Source organism: Mustela nigripes, chromosome 3 (assembly GCF_022355385.1).
Source record: "Mustela nigripes isolate SB6536 chromosome 3, MUSNIG.SB6536, whole genome shotgun sequence".
Classification (NCBI taxonomy): Eukaryota; Metazoa; Chordata; class Mammalia; order Carnivora; family Mustelidae; genus Mustela; species Mustela nigripes.
In genome coordinates, this window is record NC_081559.1 from 81,700,074 (window position 1) to 81,715,731 (window position 15,658).

General features: G+C 34.7%; 1 protein-coding gene across 5 annotated transcripts in view; it reads right to left on the reverse strand.

Annotated features, from left to right (window-relative positions):
- Nucleotides 1-13,659, reverse strand: part of MBD5 (methyl-CpG binding domain protein 5) — a 148,855-nt gene extending 135,196 nt beyond the window's left edge. For all 5 annotated transcript variants that reach the window (XM_059394329.1, XM_059394327.1, XM_059394328.1 and 2 more), the window contains exon 1: nucleotides 13,542-13,659. The gene's annotated coding sequence lies outside the window, so the exon portion shown is untranslated. The remainder of the gene's footprint in view (nucleotides 1-13,541) is intronic.
- Between the last annotated feature and the right edge of the window lie 1,999 nt (nucleotides 13,660-15,658).

Genomic DNA, 15,658 nt, shown 5'->3' on the forward strand with positions numbered 1-15,658 from the left:
GCAATGCAGCATACTCTACCTTGATTTTCAATATCTAGGTCACATGGACCACTTTGAATAGGAAAAGTATAAGCAGGAAGATTTCTGTAGAGCTACTAAGAAATCATAACAACATTCAAATTATGAAAAAAAGCATAAAATGGATTTTAAAATAATAATTCCCATATAAAATAGAAAATAGTACCTTAAAATGAATTTCTGATCCATTATGTAAACTGAATAAAACCTTTGAGGAGTGTTGTTTACTCAATAAAATATCTTTTGTTTTTACTGCCCTCTCAGGTGTGTGTGTGTGTGTGTGTGTGTCTCCACAATGAACAGTCAGGAACGGAGAAGAAGAAAATACTGAAAGTAAATTTATTCTTAATCAAAGAGCATACACAATCTAGGAAAAAATCCTGCAGTAGTTAGCAGTAATCAGAAACTATAGCTTCCATTTACAATAAAGGCAAGTATGATAATGATATCTGAAATTACAATCTTTATTAATATGAAAGAGACACAGAAGGTTGACAATATATTTCAATTATGAAAAATGCACCATGGCTTTATACCTTTTTTTACCCATAAACATATAGTTGCATATATTTAGAGCCTAGAATTGTCTTTACCTTAGTTTTTATTATTTTCCTTGAAATCTATTGCATTTATTAGGTTATGAATATAAAATTTCCCCTTGTCCCTTCCCAACATTATTATTTTTTTAAAGATTTTATTTATTTGACAGAGAGATCACAAGTAGGCAGAAGATAGGCGGGGGTGGGGGGAAGCAGGCTCCCTGCTGAGCAGAGTGCCCAATGTGGGGCTCAATCCCAGGACCCTGAGATCATGAACTGAGCTGAAGGCAAGGCTTAACCCACTGAGCCACCCAGGTGCCCCCCTTCCCTACATTATTATGTGAAAAACAGAAAATAAATGTTTCTCAGTAAAATGACTGTAATAATCTATAATAAAGCCCTGTTACATTTATAATATTTATACATGTATAGTTTTTTCAAGAGAGAGAAATGAAAGCAACTTGACTGACTGCATTTTTCTTAATCTATTCGATAACACCAGAGGGAAATCACACATGCGTCAGCACAATTAAGATGGGAAACACTGAAAAACTACCTTTAAGTGACTAGGATATCTAGAGATAGAACTTTGATAAAGGGATTATTCATATTATAAAGACAGCTATAATTGATGTATATTATTTAACAAACACTCAAGCTTGCAAGTATGTTTTATTCAAACACACAGAGGAGCTGCTGAAGACTGCATGGAGGGGGAGACGAATCATGAGAGACTGGGGACTCTGAGAAACAAACTGAGGGTTTTGGAGGCATAGCAGGGGACGGGTGAGACTGGTGGTGGGTATTAAGGAGGGCAGGTATTGCATGGAGCACTGGGTGTGGTACATAAGCAATGAATCTTGGAACACTGAAAAAAAAAAAAGACTGCATGGAAGAAAGCAGGAAAAACACTTTCACATACAGCATACCATTTGTTGGCAGCAGTTCTCTTTAAGGCACCAAAATTTTCATACAGATACAGGTTAGGGGATTTTGATCAGAAAATTTACTCTAGTTATGGAGATATTTTAGAGGTGGTTTAAAAATGGGTCCATAGTCCATACATGAGAAACCCACAGTGAACATCACACTCAACGGGGAAAAACTGAAAGCTTTCCCCCTAAAGTCAAGAAAAAGACATTCAGCACCATACTTGAAGTCCTAGTCTCAGCAATCAGACATCAAGAAGAAACCAAAGGTATCCAAATTAGTAAGGAAGAAGTAAACTTACACTATTTGCAAATGACATGATACTATTTAGAAAAAACGCTAAAGACTATACCAAAAAACTACCAGAACTGATAAATGAATGCAGTAAAGTCTCAGGATATAAAATCAACGTACACAAATCTACTGGATTTCTATATACTAATAAGGAAACTGCAGAGTGAGAAATTAAGAGAATAATCCCTTTTACAGTTACACTAAAAATAATAAAGTATCTAGGAATAAATTTAACAAAGGGGGTGATAGACCTGTATTCTGAAAACTGTAAAATATTGATGAAAGTGAAGAAGATACAAAGAAATGGAAAGACCTTCCATGCTCTCTGATTGAAAGAACCAATATTGTTAAAATTGTACAACGACCAAAGCAATCTACAGATTTAGTGCCATTCCTATCAGAATACCAATAGCATCTTTCATACACCTAGAACAAACAATAGTGAAATTTATATGAAACCACAAAAAAACCTGAATAGCCAAAGCATTCGTGAAGAAGAAAACCAAAGCTGGAGGTATCACAATCCCAGATTTCATGTTATATTACAAAGCTCTAGTAATTAAAACATTATGGTGCACATAATGTACCATATATAGATAGAACAGAATAGGAAATCCAGAAATAAACCCAAATTATATGGCCTGTTAATCTTCAACAAAGCAGGAAAGAATATCCAATGGGAAAAAGATGATTTCTTCAATAAATGTTGGGAAACTGGGCAGCTACATGCAAAAGAATGAAACTGAACCACCTTTCTTACACCACACCCAGAAATGAACTCAAAATGGATTAAAGACTCAACTGTGAGACCTGAAACCATAAAAATCCTAGAAGACAGTATGGGCAATAATATCTCTGACTTCAGCCGCAACATTTTTCTATATATATCTCCTGAGGCAAGGGAAATGTAAGCAAAAACAAATTATTGGGACTACATCAAAATAACAGGTTTCTGCACAGTGAAGGAAGCAATCAACAAAACCAAAAGGTATCCTACTGAATTGGAGAAAATATTTGCAAATGACATATCCAAAAGTGTTATATATAAAGAACTTATATATACAACTTATACAACTCAACACCAAAAACCAAATAATCCAATTGAAAAATGGGTTGAAGACATGAACAACATTTCTCTAAGGAAGACAAACAGATGTACAACAGACACATGAAAAGATGCTCAACATCACTCATCATCAGAGAAATGCAAATCAAAACCAAAAGGAGATATCATTTCACACCTGTTAAAGGGCTAAAATAAAAAAGACGAACAACAAGTGTTGGCTAGGATGTGGAGAAGAAGGAACCCTCTTGCAAGAGTGAGAATGCAATTGGTGTAGCCACTCTGGAAGACAGTATGGAGGTTCCTTAATAAGTTAAAAATAGAACAACCCTATGATCCAGTAATTGCACTACTAGGGATCTACTCACAAAATATAAAAGCACTAATTCAGAGGGATACATGTACCTCTGTGTTTATAGCAGCATTATTTACAATAGGCAAATTATGGAAGCAGCCCAAGTTTCCACAATAAATGAACACATAAAGGAGAGGTGATATATATATCACATCTGATTATATATATATATATATATATATATTCATTATATATATATATAATGAATTCATTATATATATATATATAATGAATTCTTGCCAATTGCAACATGGATGGAGCTAGAGAGCATAATGCTAAGTGCAATGAGTCAGAGAAAGACAAATACCATTCAATTTCTCTCATGTGGAATTTAAGTAATAAAACAAGCAAAAGGAAAAAAAGAGAAGAGATAGAGAGACAAACCAAGAAGAACAAACTGATGGTTACCAGAGGAGAGGTGGGGGGGGGTAGGTGAAATAGGTGATAGGGATTTTTTTTTATCCAGTTGTTTCTTTTATTATATAATGCTGATAGTCCTTTCTATTAATGCCTTCTACATACATTTTATTTTATTGAATGTCAATACTGCTAACAACAGTTTTCCTTTGTTAAGTTTTTGGGAGTATGCATTCCCCGTATCTTTATTATTTATTTATTTATTTTCAGCATAACAGTATTCATTATTTATTCACCACACCCAGTGCTCCATGCAATCCGTGCCCTCTATAATACCCACCACCTGGTACCCCAACCTCCCACCCCCCCTGCCACTTCAAATCCCTCAGATTGTTTTTCAGAGGTGATAGGGATTAATGAGTACATTGCGATGAGCACCGGGTGATATATGGAATTGTTGTATACCTGAAACTAATACAGCATTCTATGTTCACTAAAGTGGAATTAAAGTATATTTTCATCCTCATAGCTATCAATTTACTACAAATAAAAGATTGTAAGTTTCTAGAAGTTAAAGGTTGGTCTAAAACTAATTCAGTGCTCTTCTATGCAAAATCACATTTACATTCAATGATAAGAGATGGGATGGTCTGAAGTGATAGATGTAAAGCACTGCTAGAGTAGAGATTCGATTATTTCTGAAGAAAGTCACCTCTGTTTTGGCCTGGGGAATAGTATATTATATAGATATATATATTTTGTTAATATATTTTATAATCCAATTAATACATATATTTTTAGCTTTTATCGGAGAAAGTTTTTAATTTGTTTCTAGATTATATTTTATTAAATATTAGCCCATCTATTTATAGCTAAGAATGTACTATTTATATCAGTATTTTAATAAACAGTTTTATTATATCTTTTGTGAAGTGTAATAAGAATCACATATAATTAAATCAGGAAAAATTAGCCTGTTAGTTAGCTGATACTGCTATAATTTAAACTTCAGCTAGAGTGGATCTTTTTAAAATGACATTTGATCTGGTCATTTTTCTGATTAGAAATTTGCAAGGACTTCTAAAGATATAAGTAGACTATATGTGTTTTCACTTCTTTTAAGACCTATGAAAATGATAATACAAGAATAAAAAAAATAAATAAGACCACAATGGAAGGGTCATCAACAAATAAGAAATTTCAAAAAAATTACTGTGAGCTAGAAAACAGAGAAAAACTGCAGCCTTGCGGCACAGGAAACCACAGCCCATAGATATTGAATGGCAGAAGCTAAGCTAGGATCCACAGATTTGTAGAATCACAGGGAGATTTAGAGGGTGAATCTCACAGAGGCCTGGTAAGGGGACAATGAGAGCGGGAGGGAGAGGTGGGACTAAAAATAGAGATTAAGGGAATGTTAGTATAAGGAAGAGTTGGTATTCATATCCACCGAAAGAAGGCATTCCTTTATTTATTTATTTATTTGACAGAGAGGTGGGGGGCAAGCAGAGAGAGTGGCAGACAGAGGGAAAGAGAGAAGCAGATTCCCCACTGAGCAGGGAACTTGATGTGGGGCTCGATACTAGGACCCTGGGATCATGACCTGATCTGAAGGCAGACCCTTAACTCACTGAGCCGCCCGGGTACCCATGAAGGAAGGCATTCCTAAAGCAACAATCAAAGGATTCTTGGAATCAATCCAGAGCAAAGAATACTTTGGAGTCTGACATTTAGAGTATGCCCCACTGTAATCACCCTAAACACCTGAAATTAGGAAAAGTTGTCTTTGTATGTAAAACACCTAATCAGCTTTTTATTTTCTGAGTGTTAAATATGAATCTTTAACCAAGGATTTCCAGGTATTTAAAAAAAAAAACCTTCCTATGTAAAAGAGAAATAAAAACGAGCAAACAGAAAACAGAAGCTTAACTGGAGGAAATGGGTAATTTAGTGACAAAAGGGGAACTTCTAGCTAGCATCCTCAGGGACAGTGAGTAGATATCATATCCTCAAAATAGTAATAGTAACAATAATTATAATAGTAGTGATAATAGCAAATACATATAATGCTTACTCTATTCCAGATTTTGTTCTCAGTGTTTTAGGTTTAGCAACTCATTTAATCCTCAGAACTCTGAGATAGGTGTACTATCATTATCTCCAGTTTAGGTTAGGACAGATACACAAAACTTAAAATTGTTCAAGATCACAGAGGTAATAAGTGTGGGAGACTGGGATTCAAACTCAGTCTGGCTTCAGAATCTGTGTACTTAATTACCACCCTTTGCAACTTACAATAAACAAAACCCAAGAGAATATTAAAGGCTCTTGGAAAATAAAAACAAAATTTTATATTTCAGCCCTTTCACGGATCTCTTTTTAGGAATGGAGAGCACTGCATGGAGGTAGCTTTAAAAAGAAAGTATCATAGAAAAGATGAGACATTAGATGCTTAGCCATATGGTCCTTCACAGGATAATAGAAGTTTCAGAAGGAAAGAAGAAAAAATAAAGAAGAAAAGGGTGGAAATTACTAAAGAAATAATACAAGATAATTTTCAAGGAATGAAACTGCTCAGATGAAAATGCTCACTGAATTCAACAGAAAAATATGAACAGAATAAAGTTTACCCCAAGACACACCATCAGGAATTGAAAAGCACCAAGAAAAACAAAGAAGGTGCCCAAAAGTTGCCAAGCAAAAAACAATGAGCGGCAGGCTCAGGCTGGTGTTAGTGAATTTTAGGAGTGTGGACTATCATTTTCCAAGTTCAGAGAGAAAAGTATTTGAGTTCTAGAATTCCTGAGAAACTAGATTTCAGATGAAAGCAGTTAAGAAGGCAACGAGAGCTTCTCTTCGGCATATTCTTTAAGGTGGTACCTTCCTACAAGTTTTAACACAATGATTGTTAAGACTTATAAAAAGGAGTGAGTAGAAGTGGCACAAAATGTCCCTTTTTAGACAGTAGTACCTCATGTGGAGAAGGGACCTTCTAATGTGTTTTCTCCCTTTCTAATACTGATGCATATACATCCACTGCTCCCTTTTCCTCCTGGGGTGGGGGGGGGTGTCCCTCCAGATCTACACCTTGTGATGTGAAAACCTGGATATATCTCTAGTGAGGACAAACTAAAAAACATTTTAAACATGTGAAAGTAAAAAACAAATTGTCATTCAAATATTTTTTCAGAGAAAGTTGTGGAGGGACATGCTTTATTAAAAGAGGATGTACACTGAAAAGAGAAAAACGTAGAAAGAGCAGGAAAGTCCACCAAGAATGACAACTGTGCAGCCCAAGGATATAAGGCTCCAGAAGAGCAGTTCCCAGGGAAAAGGACAGAAAAAAGAGAGAGATCACCACAGCGTTTTAGATAATGGAGAGTTGGAAAGAATTGGGAATATAATAAAGAAAAAAATAATGAAAAAAAAAAGGAAATTAGAAGTTTTAAGAACACTGAAATGTTGCATAAGTAAGGACATAAACCAAAGAAGACTACCCGGTCTACAGCCAGTCATTAACTGAAATGATTCTGTATCAGGTACTGTTTTAGCTGTTGAGAATATAGTGGCGGGGCGGGGGGAGACAACAAACAAAAAAATCAAACAAATTTAAGTAGATGATAATCCCTGTCTTCTTGAAGCTATAGTCAAGAAAGGGGAGAGGGACAGTAATTTCAAAAATTAAGTGAAATATATATAATCCTACATATGTGCCTTTGGAATCTTATTACCACTTAAATAAATAAGTTTAAAAAATTAAGTGAAATAAAGTATGTAATTTGTATTAACAATAAGTGCTACGGGGAAAAACATAACAAGGGAAGCACGGTAAGAACCCCAGTTAGAGGCGTTGTTGTTGCCAGTAAGATGGCCAGGAATGGCCCTACTGCGCAGCTGCCACTTGGGTTGAGAATGGAAAGGAGACACAAGGCAATGTAGTCATCTGGGTGAACAGAGGTTCCAGGTGGAGGAAGCAGCAAATGCAAAGGGCCTTTTCACATAATAACGTACTTAATTGTGGTTATAAAATATAAGTAAATGGCATCAATTTCAGAGATACAAAAATGAAAGACGTGTGGACAGAACCTTGGAGAAGGTGGGTGCACTAATAACTTCATCTGACAAGAGGGGACAATCCCAAAGCAGCACCCACAGTTAAAGGTCTTAGTTTATTATCCACAGTTACAACAGAGAAACCAAACATAAAAATGAAACTAACTGAAAAACAATAAAGAAAAAAGGCAGAGGTAGAGTATAATGTCTCTTTTATTTATGTGTATCTTAATATATGATGCCTAGAAGTGATAAATTACTTTTACCTGAATAAATGAAGACATCAGAAGGAGAAGTAGAAAAAGTGAAGCTTAGTGGGAGAAGTTGGATCACAGAACTGATTTTAACCATGTGCTCAGTTTGATTTACAAACACATACACACCCCTTTTGGAAGTCTTCTCTTACTCTTAGGATAAATACCAAAACCTAAACAAGGCCTACAGGGCCCTTTCTGTCTCAGCAGCCTCACCTCATGTTCCCTCTCCTGCACTCTCTGCTCTAGTCACATCTCCATTCAGTTTCCTGAGCAAGCAAGGACCTCTAAGCTTCTGTCTGTGCTACTCCTTCCAGCTGAAATGTTTCTGGCCCAATATTCCACACTTCTGGACTGACTTATCCATTAGGGTCAGAAGGCGCAAGTGCCTTGGGCCCACAATACCGTTAGCGGCCCACCAAAATGTTTTCTTTTAGAATGAGAAAAACAACCCTTTTAGATCAAAGAAAATATTTTAATATACCATACTAACATACTTATTTCTATACCAGTATAATTACAAAATGAGATTTTGAATATTTTTTATGGAGGTAGGGACCCGCAAAAGCAAAGGTGTCTCCTTAAGTTGTTAAAATGGCATCCACAACTCTTTTAAACATATTTACATAATACGTAATGAAAGGGAGGGAATCAACAAAACAAAATATTTACCTAATTCACCCAGTATATCAAATACTATTATACCATAGTATAAATACCAAGGTCCCTGAATGTCCCATTCCCCCATTCTACTGACCTTGTGTGACTTCTACTCACCCCTCAGATCTAAACTGACTCTTCTTCAGGTGAGTAAGGGACAGGTGGGGCTAGGTAGTGAGAGATGGTAAGGGGGCTATGTGATCAGGCTCACAGAAATCCTAGAAATGCTGAGGCATAGGGAAGCCAGAGATAAGGGAACAAACCAGATCACACTGCCCTTTGCATCAGAGATGGGGTCTTTCTATGACAGTCACACGGTGACCACAAAGAATGGCCAGATCCCAAAGAAGTAGTAAGCCATTAAAGATGTAATCACCAGTCCTTACTCGAACCAAGACATCACAAGAATGAAAAGACTACAAGCTCCTTGGTCAGTTCTAAATAAAAGACGGTCAATGAAAGCCCACATTGACAACCTCATCGGGACCCCTCTTTCCTGAGAGCTTTTTCTCTGTATCCTTGCTAAATAAAACTCTATCACTTTACTCAACCTCCTTTGTCTGTGAGATTCATTTCGACTCTGTGAGACAAGAATCTCACTGTTCCACTTCACAGGGACAGGGACTCTGCTTGATTCTCTCAGGCAATATAAGGTCCCTATATATGTTTTCCCATCACTTTGTAATATGGCAATGATACAAATAATTGTGTAAATTTGTATTTAATGAAATCAGGAACTGTGTCTACCTCATTTAATCTGCAGCATAAAACCTTGTAGTCAGTGATGTGAGAGCCTGAAAGATTCAGAATTTTCTGCTGTGGCTCCTCTCAAGTCCTTCTTCTGTTTTCTGATCCTTGATTTACTATTATTTAATCTCTTATTCACTGTTTCTTCATTTAAAAAATGGCAATAATAAGGGGAGTTATGAGCTAGAATAAGCCAGAACAGTACCTGACACATAGTAAAGCCCAGCTTAAAAAAACAAAAAAACAAACTAGCTATTCTTCATTTTTTTTTTTTTTTTTTAGATTTTATTTATTTGACAGACAGAGATCACAAGTAGGCAGGTAGAGAGAGAGGGGGAAGCAGGCTCCCCGCTGAGCAGAGAGCCCGATGCGGGGCTAGATCCCAGGTCCTGGGATCATGACCTGAGCCCAAGGCAGAGGCTTTAACCCACTGAGCCACCCAGGTGCCCCTAGCTATTCTTCATTTTATTAGATTATTATTACTACTACTATTTTTTATACTATTACCATCATCATTATTATTCCATATACTGGGTGAATTAGGTAAAGATTCTTTGTTAGTTTTCCTCCCTTTTATATCTATTAGGTAAATACGTTTAAAAGAGTTGTGGATGCCATCTTAATAACTTAAGTCCCAAGTTTTTAGGAAAATCTTAGAGCAAGTAGCTATAAAGACAGAAGAGAACTGAAGTTTTGGCTACTGAAAATACATAATTATCCATGAATTCAAGATGTCAGGGCTTTCAAAATACCCATACCCACCAATTCATAATTTTACATGATAAGATCAGGCTGGAAGAACATTTTTAGCAAAGAATAGTAAATCAGAATTCTCTCGAACACAAATTTCCAAGAAAATCTCATAAAAATGAGAGGTAGAATTTATTATCTTAAAGAAACTTAACTATTTCCCTTAAATAGATGCTCTACAGAGTTGAACACAATTTTCGACAGTGATATTACTTTCTTGGGTTTTTAATGTTTTATACATAATTCCTTCTGCAGGTAAATAAAAATACATGCCCCAAAGCAGTAAAAATAAAATAAAGCAATAGTAACTGAAAAGCCTACCAAGGGTTTTCATTTTGGCAAACATTTATCTTACCATCTAAGCTTCAGACTCTTGAGATGGCCCTTGGGATAAAATGACAGACTCAGGTTTGATTCCCACTGGTATTTCAAACAATACTGCACAACCTGAGGACCATTTTTTGAGGATAAATAACTGGCTAGGAGCAGGACAGTCCCCAGGCTTTGCCTGGGGCCTATAATCTCACCTAATCATTATTCAGAATCCCCCAGAAAAGCCTCCAGCTACAACTGTGATTGTTATTTAGGACTAAACTTGCAAATTCAATTTTGAAAATCCTTTCTTCTTTCATGATTTCATTTTTTTGTTTAATTCATGTGTACCTTTAGATATCAACTACAGCAAGCATTAAAACCTAGAGCAATAGTCCATCTGTTTTGAATGTTGCTTTCTCTACCAATTTATAAAAAAAGATATTTTAATAGCAAAAATGCCTAAGGACTACACTGCATAATACATGCACCTAAAAATGCAAAATTCTTACTTAAAGGGGGTATGAAAAGCAGTGATAATGGAGAAGAGTTCTACAAATTGAGAATTTTGTAATACAGTTCTTATAAGCCATTTTTTAACTTCTAAAACCAAAACAATTTTTATAAATGCAAAAATGAATTGAGGGATGCAACAGTCTCTGAAAATCAGAGAATAAGCTAGAGTCAAATCATACCACAAATTTCTTTAGCTAGATCTTTCACTTTTTTTTTTTTTTAACTTAGGTTGTAAAGAATATTTCTTGCTATCTATCCTGCCAAAATGTTCTGCTCTTGCTTTATTTCTAAGATCCACCATTGCAACCCTCTCTGTTCTTCCAGTAATTCTGTCTGCTTTAGTTGATAGCAACATATAATTTCTTACTGATTATAACACAAAAGAGTCTACTCTCTAAAGAATATATTTCTTACTGATTATAACACAAAAGAGTCTCACTCTCATTAAGAGTGAGGGCCTTATGTCTCAGACTGCTTGGAAAAGGGGGACAATTATAATTGTTACCCCAAAGTATATTGTAGGGATAGGTGAGACAAATGACTTAAAGTATTTAGTAGATTGTCTGGTACATAGTAAGTATTCAAAAAATGTTATTGTTAATAATGAAACTTTTTAGAATCTTTACTTTATAAAGGTTTTCTGAGAAAACAAACAAACAAAAAACGGCCACATTTGTGTGACTTTGGACAAACTGAGTTAAATTCTGTTGTTTTCTCACTCATAAAATGAAATAATCTGACAATATTAATCTAAAGGTCTTTCTTGACTGTAAAAACATATAATTTTATTTAGCTATAGTTAAGGTTCAGACTTATTTTTCTTCTCTATTTTTAATGTGAATTGACAGTTTTGTTTCTAGTTGAGACTAACTTGTTTTTTTGTATCCTTTTTCTTCAGTAAGAACCACATGGGATGATGTTTTGCACTCCTACTGGTCTTAGTATTCATGGGGTATTTTCCCAATTGCTTATGATGAAGTACTACACTCATTATCAACCCCCATAGAAGACCCTAAGAAGGTATAGGTTCCTTTTGAGCTGATATCTTAAAAGTGAATCAGACATTAATTATACATAATATGTAAAAATTTTTGTTCTATCTAATCCAAGAATTAAAAAAACAAACTTGTTATGTTTCTGAAGTGGCAATAGGTAAAGTTTTACTCAAAACTGCTAATCTTGTACGGCAAAAATGAAGCACATAAAATAAAAGTAAAACATCATATCAAAACATTAAAAAATGAAAAATATGAAAAAATAATTGTATCACATGTGATTTTTCGTGTTAATACTCTTAATATGATTCTTGATTCTTATTAATAAAGAAAATAACATCAAAGACTCCTAAGAAAAATTTGGAATGGGGCATAAGGGAGATAGGCATAAAAGACAAATAAAAAATACAAACATATACATTTTACTAACAATCAAATAAATGAAAATTAGAATGCCATCCACTTTTCTCACTTCTTATTTCAGATATATTTAAAAACAAAGATAGTCAATACCAATGAAAAAATTAAAGAGAAAGTGTCACTCTGATACACTATAGGTGGAAATGCAAATTGGGAGAGCCTTTCCATATATTTCCCCTTTGATTTACCAATTCCATTTTTAAGAATATACCATAAGCTAGCACTTTCCAAAGTGTTCAGTGGGATGTTGACATGTTCTGATGTTACTTTGTGTGTGTGTATGTGTGTGTGTGTGTGTAAAAGTCTAAATTTAATTTTAAATGTAAATGTATATAATGGCACTTGAAAACTTTTCCTTTTTTAAGTAAACTTTATTTTTCAGAAAGTTTTAGCCTCCCAGCAAAATGGAGTGGAAAGTACAGCAATTTCCCATATTGCTCCCTGCCCCATACAAGTATGACTTCTCCAACTAGCAACATCCTGCAGACAGATGCTATTTTAAGAAAGGATTCTATGGTCAAATATGTTTGATTACTAAGACCACTGTATATGACTATACATTGGTATTCTCCAAGATGGAGATTAATAGATGTGGTTCTTTATGTTATAGGCCATGGACCCCTTCTATCAGAGAGCATGCTTAGGAACTAAGGCTGTGCAACACTTTTGTAAACTGTCCTAAAAATATCATTAGACACAAGTACAAAGATGTATGTAAGAGAATGTTCACTGAAATCGTGCTTAACACACACAAAAACCCCTGGAAAAATCCCATATACTAAATAATGGGAAAATGGTTACATAATTTATGTCATATCCTTAAACTGGAATATTATATAACCACTAATAAGGGAAATGCAGATATTTCCAGACATGAAAAACAGCAATAAACTGCTAAGTAAAAGAAGCAATCTAGACAAAGACCATTTATAATCTATTGTTCCTAATTCTAATAATTACATCTATTATGATTATGTATTATGCATTTTATACAAACATATCAATAAATACAGAAAGACAAATAACAAAATATAAAGAGTAATTATCACAGGCTGGTAGGATCACTATATTTTCAGTATTGTCTTTTTTTTCCTAATGAACATCTATTAATTTTATAACAAATATTTTTTAAAGGCTATGTGTTTATATGTCTAAACTGGGAAATCTGGCATCTTATTTTATAGTTATCAGATGCTTTTCATATTTAATAAAAATTAAGTTCACAATCAAGAAAACTATAATTATAAAGAATTCATAGAGAGAAAACACAATTCCTACCTTCTGGAGAGAAACTGATAAAAACATAACAAGTGCTGTGAGAGCCAGCAGCGTAATGGAGGCAGTAAATCTCTAGATGCTCTATGCCTTTATGAGTCCCTATAAGGGAGTACCTCTTCTCTCTGTAACAGAAATAACATAAACACACACATTTATTTAAAGGAGCAGCTGAAGGAATATCATCCTCAAGTATAGCTTGGAGCTATACAGGCTGCCTGTTTTCAAGTGGGATATCGCAGGTAAACAGTTGGAAATATTACCACTTACTTTCTGTATGACCTTGGCAAAGTTACTTATTTTCTCTGTGCCTCAGTCTCCTCATCTGTAAGTGGGGATAATGATATTACCATCTATAAAGATTATATTCATAAAGTATTCATAACAGTGCCAGACACTGTTGCTATATATGTGATTTTTAAAAATAAAAAGTGGGATTGATTATATTAATAGAGATCCTTCACAGAGCACATTATTATCAGTGATATTTTACTTCTGTTACCATCTCAAAGTAATTCTCACCTCGATCCTGTGAGGCATTATTATTATTACTACTTGGCCCTCAGCTCTGCATACCAGAAACTTAATTTTATCAGCTTCCTAAACTGATAAAAACTTACAAAAAAGCTGATCAATTTAAAATTTTTTTTGTGTGTTTTTAAAATGATATTCATTTGATAAAATACTATGTACTAATATCTGGTCTAATTAAGTACTGAACCACCACTTAGACATTACTTGATTAGTATAAAATTAAAGCAAGGAGAATTGAAAACTTGTATCAGACCTTAAGCCATAGTAGTATGATATGCTTTTCTAGTGTGTTAACAATTTCCTCTTACTCTAGATATGACACCTTGAGAAGGCACAGCATCACCAATGAAGTATTCTTTCCAAGAATATTTCATTTGAATCTAATAATAAAAAAATTTTCAGGAAAATCTAAAATAAGGGCCACCTTGCAAACATTGGCCCAGACTGAAAAAAAATATCAATGACATGATACAAAGAGGTTGGCAATTTTTCTATATTAAAGGATATTAAATGGATATGATAATAGAATACAGAGAATAATCCATAATTAGATCTTGGATTAGAGAAAAAAAGACAGTTATAATTGCTGGACAATTGGGAAATCTAAAATACAGACTCCAGAAATCTCTATCCGTGAATAAATTTAAAATTAACTTAGGTGGTTTGTACCTAGAAATAAAATTATTCATTCATGTATTTATATTCATCACAATTTATTAAATACCTATTCATTGTGATAGGCTTGAAGATAACAAAATTCCTGGGAGTAACAAACCCTAAAATATGTACATGGCTTAACCAAAAAGATCAGGTTAAGGGTGTTGAGGACCTTTTTAACTAAGTCTTTGTCAAGCACGTTAGCAAAACAGCTAAACCATATCTGTTCTATTTGAGACTCAGGCCCTCTTCCTACTGAAGTATTTTCCCTTCTAAAAGAAGGGAAAAATTAAGAACATTGGAGCAGGTTGCTAGTGCTTCATCCAGACTTCAGTAAATTCCTACAAGAAGGAATGACCTATCTGGAAGCAGAGAAGGGGGAAAAAAGACAGCTTTGCCAAAAGAGCTACTTTCTGTCTGTGGCTGAGAATCAGATAATCCGAAGCTTGGCAGGTTGATAAAGTCAAATTATAAGTGTTTTATAATTATCTTTTACTTCTTTTTTATTTAGATTTTATTTATTTATTTTTCAGAGGGAGAGCGAGCACAGACAGACAGAGTGGAAGGCAGAGTCAGAGGGAGAAGCAGACTCCCCGTGGAGCAAGGAGCCCGATGTGGGACTCGATCCCAGGACGCTGGGATCATGACCTGAGCCGAAGCCAGCTGCTTAACCAACTGAGCCACCCAGGCGTCCCTTTTACTTCTTTTTTAATAGGCTATTTTCATGATGTAGAATTTGAAAGACACGAAGGGGCAGCAAAAATTTCTCTTCCAGTCTTAGACAAGACTGTTTTCCCTCTTTAGAGGTAACTTCTGCTAACAGATTTCCTGTATTCTTCCAGAAATGTTTAATGCACTGCCATATCTTCACTTGCGTGTACAGAAATGGTTATGCACACTGTTCTACACCTTGATTTCTTCATAGCACA